The 7179-nt window shown below is 34.2% G+C and overlaps 1 protein-coding gene across 1 annotated transcript in view; it reads right to left on the bottom strand.

Annotated features, from left to right (window-relative positions):
• The window catches only part of LOC137639200 (galactose-3-O-sulfotransferase 3-like), a 39059-nt gene extending 36424 nt beyond the window's left edge, over nt 1-2635 (bottom strand). Inside the window, exon 1 of the mRNA XM_068371493.1 lies at nt 2103-2635. The gene's annotated coding sequence lies outside the window, so the exon portion shown is untranslated. The remainder of the gene's footprint in view (nt 1-2102) is intronic.
• Nucleotides 2636-7179: the final 4544 nt, after the last annotated feature.

The following is a 7179-nucleotide window of genomic DNA, read 5'->3' as shown; positions in this document are numbered from 1 at the left end:
ACTAAATAAGAGAAGAAAAAAAAAAAGATATGAATTCGTGGCAACAAAAGAGATGTCTAGAACTCCAGTTCTATCTTTTCTAATCCTCTACTGTGTTTAAGGGGAAAGTAATATGAAGAAATGTGTTATGATTATAAACTTGTTAACTCAAAACTTTTGTAATCTTTTTACGGTTTAGTCTTTGAAAACAAAAGTAATATAACTCATTATTTCACGCAATCAATAAAGTTAGACCCTAAACAGATTTCAAATTCAAGTTGTTATTATTCGTTTTTATTGTTTCAATAATGGAGATAATGGAATTAAAAATGCCCACCAGGTAGAAGTTTTATCACAGCCCGTGGAGTAGAAGGAAACAAAACAGTCTGGGAAATGCATTACATTTTTTTACGTCTGTTTATTATTATTATTATTATTATTATTATTATTATTATTATTTTTATTATTATAATTATTATTATTATTATTATTATTATTATTATATTAAATTATATTATTATTATTATTATTATTATTATTATTATTATTATTATTATTATTATTATTATTATTGTCGTCGTCGTTCTTATTGCTGTTATTTTATTGTTAATTGGAAGACAAAGATGCTTAACTTCAAAAGTTCAAACTTGCAGCAAATGTTTGTATGTTGAACAAGCTGATATAAGTCTCTTAATAGATTATGTATGAAATATCTGTTTTAATGATGTTATTGTTTTTAGATTTTTTTTATCTTAATTCTTCATTACTTCTCATATCCTTTATTTATTTCCTTATTTCCTTCCCTTGTTGGGCTATTTTTCCCTGTTGGAGCCCTTGTGGTTACAGCCTCTTGCTCTTCCAAGTAGGGTTGCAGCTTAATAATAATAATAATAATAATAATAATAATAATAATAATAATAATAATAATAGTAATATTCAGAAAGACTGGGAAATGGACAGCTCACTGAGACGTATTGTGTACATCGTGTTTATTTTATATTTCATATCTTATCAAAAATATCTCTTAATACTACAGCATTAACACCTGTTAACTAAAATGAAATCATTTGTAAATATACGATAAATGATAGCTGCTATATCCCCATATACATAACGCAAAACATATTAAAAACCAAACATAATACGAGTAAAAATTGTAATAGATCATACGAAGTTAAATCTACAAACTTTTTTACAAAATACGTTGGAACAAATTTTCCCATTATTTTCAAGAATTCAATACCTCTGTGTCATTACCTTCCCATTTAATTTGTCCTTTAGTGTATCACAATTTAGTCTTATATCTCTGGTTAACCATAACTCAATAATGTAGGCAGTAATATTTACAATAGCTGCATTTCACGCGTTTTATTTAATATCCGAAAAATGAAAGTACAATATACTTAACATTTGGGGCCAATTAATTAAATAGATATGATTTAGGATTCGTTTCAACTATGTAACTATCTTATTATCTATTTTGAAAAGTAGACGGTAGGAATAATGGTGGTGTCCTCTTCACATAACTCATTTCTATTACCTATTACACTCAACCGGCACAACTTCATAGAAGTCAACACTTCATGTGCAAATGAACTACAACATCGTTCAGATTGCCCGGCTCTTGTGCCCGGACGGGGGTTCTTAGACAATCAGTCATAGCCCCAAGAACTGCAACAAGGCTACATTTCTCTCTTTAACTTTATAAGACTAGATGGGTTGTTTGAGAAGTTGAAAAATTTAGGTTTTCATTTGGATTAATAATATAGGAGAAAACAGCATTGGCTAGAAAAGCACTATAAGGGTGCAGACCTCCCCCACGGCAATTTATTTCTCGAGACCAGCTTGCCTTTCCCAGAACCAAATAAACTGTTAACGTGTATGACCCGTGAGGTCAAGGCAATTTTGAATTCTGTGTGACAACCATGTGCGAACTTGGGGTTAAAGTTATGGTCAATTCGGGTGACCTTTTGCTCGACCTTGATGTGATGATTCCTTTGGGTTTTCTTGTAATAATACTTAATGAGCTTCTCAGGAACTACTCTAAGAAAAGTTACGTGGGTGAGGGATACCAGTTGCCAAATTTTTCTTTTACTAGACTAAAAAGGTTGAACATCACTTACAATGCAGTTTTAAATGAGAATGGGTTTTACATAATCTGTAGCGTTGAATTCAGAAGTCTTGACACTGGCTGAAGAGTTAGAGGTTTCCTTGTTTTAATTGGGCCTATACGTCAATCGTAGGCCATATGCCGTCGCTGAAGTAGGAGCCTTCGTCAGGTGTTGGGAAGGCCGGCACGATGTTCTGATCACCGCGGCCACTCTGGGACGTCACGCCAAACACACCCACAGTCTACCAGGTGCGGGTGGAATAATTCTGTTCGTCGTCCTTCGTTTCAAGGGATAAATGGTTCCCCTTAATTCCTCGGCTGCTAAACGGTTCTGAATATACGCTGTCCTTCAGTTAATGTATGTGCAGCTACAACTCGTTGTTCGCCTCGAGTCCGGCAAGTTAAAGTAGGTCTTTAGACCTGGTATACTGAGCGACCTTCTAGGAAGAAGAGAGAGAGATCACGTTCGTTCGTTCGTGGAGTATTATAGCCAACTCTTCTTGTTGGCACGGGCCTTTCCCTTGATCGGCCCGTAGGTAAAGAGAGATCACCTCTGACTGTTGCTTATATATCGTCGTCCTGGGCGTGTCAAGCTGTCCTTAATCACGTGACGATTTCTTGGTTTTTGCGCCTCCTTTCGTCTGGGTCCCATGAGTCATTCGGAGAAGGGAACAGGACGCCTGGGGATGTTTATGGAAAATATCACTGGACTCATCGGAATTAACTGAAAACAACTTCCTAACTCCTCGTTCGCTCTCGTCTCTCTACAATTCTTTCTATATCTTTACAATTATTACTAACTGCATTTGTCTCTCTATTTCTTATCAACTAATAAAACTCATGAATAAAGGCATCAATAACATACATAAACCTTCTGCATATGAAGTTTATCCAAAAATAATCATTTGTCTGACACCGACATTGACCTTTGATCTAAGACTTTCAAAATTGAATCACTGCCACGCCTTAACATAACAATTAATTCCTGAAAGTTTCACTACTCTATGAATTGTGGCCAGGAAATTGTTCACAAACAATCAAACAGACAAACAGACAATCAAGAGCAGTTTCAGCGAATTAAAGTTACTAATTGTCAAGTGATTGCATATCGATCATATGCAATATCCAAAATATTAACAGACAAAATGGAATTCCCCTCGCAGGCCTATAGAAGACATATGATTAAAAACGTAAATCATCCCAACATAATGAAATCCAATATGCTCTTCACTATTGAAGAAAATAACCTCTATATATAATTCTATGCATAACTTCAAAGGTTCAAACTTGCAGCAACTATTTTTTTTATGTTGAACAGGCAAACATAGTGAATATATGAAAGATCAGTTTTAATGCTACTCCTCTTGAAATATTTTTTCTAAATTATGCATTACTTCTCATATAGTTTATTCATTTCCTTATTTCCTTTCCTCACGGAGCTATTTTTTCCTGTTGGAGCCCTTGGCCTTGTAACATCCTACTTTTCCAACTATGGTCGTAGTTAAGCTAGAAATAATGATAATAATAAAAACATCAGCCTCAAATACAGTTATAACGTACATCAGAATATACCATATTCACAAAATAAGAACTCTATTGTCCACCTTATTGATAAAAGCCGTTAAATGTATTACGCTAATTTCAACTCTATTGTCAACCTTATTGACAAAAGCCGTTAAATATATCACGCTAATTTCAACTCTATTGTCAACCTTATTGACAAAAGCCTTTCAATGTATCACGCTAATTCCAACTCTATTGTCAGCCTTATTGACAAAAGCCTTTCAATGTATCACGCTAATTCCAACTCTATTGTCAACCTTGACAAAAGCCGTTTAATGCATCACGCTAATTCCAACTCTATTGCCAACCTTTTTGACAAAAGCCGTTCAATCTATCACGCTAATTTCAACTCTATTGTCCACCTTATTGAGAAAATCCGTTGAATGTATCACGCTAATTCCATCTCTATTGTCAACCTTCTCGACAAAAGCCATTCCATGTATCATGCTAATTTCAACTATATTGTCAACCTTATTGACAAAAGCCGTTATATGTATCACGCTAATTTCAACTCTATCGTCCACCTTCTTGACAAAATCCATTCAATGTATCACGCTAATTTAAACTCAATTGTCAACCTTATTGACAAAAGCCTTTCAATGTATCACGCTAATTCCAACTCTATTGTCAACCTTCTTGACAAAAGCCGTTCAATGTATCACGCCAATTTCAACTCTATTGTCAACCTTATTGACAGAAGCCGTTGAATGTATCACGCCAATTTCAACTCTATTGTCAACCTTATTGACAGAAGCCGTTCAATGTATCACGCTAATTCCAACTCTATTGTCAACCTTTTTGACAGAAGCCGTTCAATGTATCACGCTAATTTCAACTCTATTGTCAACCTTATTGACAAAAGCCTTTCAATGTATCACGCTAATTCCAACTCTATTGTCAACCTTCTTGACAAAAGCCGTTTAATGCATCACGCTAATTCCAACTCTATTGCCAACCTTTTTGACAGAAGCCGTTCAATGTATCACGCTAATTTCAACTCTATTGTCCACCTTATTGAGAAAAGCCGTTGAATGTATCACGCTAATTTCAACTCTATTGTCAACCTTATTGACAAAAACCGTTGAATGTATCACACCAATTTCAACTCTATTGTCCACCTTAATGACAAAAGCCGTCAAATTTACCACACTATTTTCAACTCTATTGTCAACCTTCTTGACAAAAGCCGTTTAATGCATCACGCTAATTTCAACTCTTTTGTCAAACTTCTTGACGAAAGCCTTTCAATATATCACGCTACTTCCAACTCTATTGTCAACCTTCTTGACAAAAGCCATTCAATGAAGCACGGTAATTTCAACTATATTGTCAACCTTATTGACAAAAGCCGCTAAATGTATCACGCCAATTTCAACTCTATCGTCCACCTTATTGACAAAAGCTGTTAAATGTATCACACTAATTTCAACTCTATAGTCAACCTTATTGACAAAAGCAGTTGAATGTATCATGCTAATTTCAACTCTATTGTCAATCTTATTGAGAAAAGCCTTTCAATGTATCACGCCAATTTCAACTCTATTGTCCACCTTATTGAGAAAAGCCGTTGAATGTATCACACTAATTTCAACTCTATTGTCAACCTTATTGACAAAAACCGTTGAATGTATCACACCAATCTCAACTCTGTTGTCCACCTTATTGACAAAAGCCGTCAAATGCACCACACTATTTTCAACTCTATTGTCAACCTTATTGACAAAAGCCGTTGAATGTATCATGCTAATTTCAACTCTACTGTCAACCTTTTTGACAAAAGCTGTTAAATGTATCACGCTAATTTCAACTCTATTTTCAGCTTTTTTTTATAAAAGCCGTTAAATGTATCACACTAATTTCAACTCTATTGTCAACCTTATTGACAAAAACCGTTGAATGTATAACTCTAATTTCAACTCCATTGTCCACCTTATTGACAAAAGCCGTTAAATGTATCACGCTAATTTCAACACTATTGTCAACCTTATTGACAAAAGCCGTTGAATGTATTACGGTAATTTCAATTCTATTGTCAACCTTTTTGACAAAAGCTGTTTAATGTATCAAGTAAATTTCAACTCTATTGTTAACCTTATTGACAAAAGCCTTTCAATGTATCACGCTAATTTCAGCTCTATTGTCAACCTTCTTGACAAAGGCCATTCAATGTAGCACGGTAATTTCAACTCTATTGTCAACCTTATTGACAAAGCTGATCAACGTATCACACTAATTTCAACTCTATTGTCAACCTTAATGACAAAAGATGTTGAATGTATCACACCAATTTCAACTCTATTGTCCATGTTATTGACAAAAGCTGTTAAATGTATCACACTAATTTTAATTCTATTGTCAACCTTATTGACAAAAGCCATTCAATGTATCACGCCAATTTCCACTCTATTGTCCACCTTATTGACAAAAGCCATTAAATGTATCACACAAATTTCAACTATATTGTCAACTTTATTGACAAAAGCCGTTGAATGTATCACGCTAATTTCAACTCTATTAGCCACCTTATAGACAAAAGTCGTTAAATGTATCACGCTAATTTCAACTCTATTGTACACATTTTTGACAAGAGCCGTTGAATGTATCACGCTAATTTCAACTCTATTGTCAAACTTATTGACAAAAGCCATTGAATGTATCACGCGAATTTCAACTCTATTGTCAACCTTTTTGACAAAAGCCTATCAATGTATCACGGTAATTTGAACTCTATTGTAAACCTTATTTACAAAAGCCTTTCAATGTATCATGCTAATTTCAACTCTATTGTCAACCTTATTGACAAAAGCCGTTAAATGTATCACGCTAATTCCAACTCTATTGTCAACATTATTGACAAAAGCCGTTAAATGTATCACGCTAATTTCAACTCTATTGTCAACCTTATTGACAAAAACCGTTGAATGTATCACGCGAATTTCAACTCTATTGTCAACCTTTTTGACAAAAGCCTTTCAATGTATCATGCTAATTTCAAACCTATAGTCAACCTTATTGACAAAAGCCGTTGAATGTATCACGCTAATTCCAACTCTATTGTCAACCTTATTGATAAAAGCCGTTGAATGTATCACGCTGATTTCATCTCTATTATCAACCTTATTGACAAAAGCCGTTAAATGTATCACGCTAATTTCAACTCTATTGTCAACCTTATTGACAAAAGCCTTTCAATATATCACGCTGATGTCAACTCTATCGTCAGCCTTTTTAACAAAAGCCTTTCAATGTATCACGCTGATGTCAACTCAATTATTAACCTTATTGACAAAAGCCGTTCAATTTATTACTCAAATTTTAACTCTATTGTTAACCTTCTTGACAAAAGTCATGCAATGTATCACGCTAATTTCAACTTTATTGTCTACCTTATTGAGAAATGCCATTCAATGTATCATGCTAATTTCAACTCTATTGTCAGCCTTATTGATAAAAGCCGTTCAGTGTATCACGCTAATTTCAACTCTATCGTCAGCCTTATTGACAAAAGCTGTTGAATGTATCACGCT

The sequence above is a fragment of the Palaemon carinicauda genome, chromosome 4 (assembly GCF_036898095.1).
Source record: "Palaemon carinicauda isolate YSFRI2023 chromosome 4, ASM3689809v2, whole genome shotgun sequence".
Lineage (NCBI taxonomy): Eukaryota > Metazoa > Arthropoda > Malacostraca > Decapoda > Palaemonidae > Palaemon > Palaemon carinicauda.
Note: the sequence above shows the minus strand (reverse complement) of the source record. Positions and strands in the feature narration are given on the sequence as shown.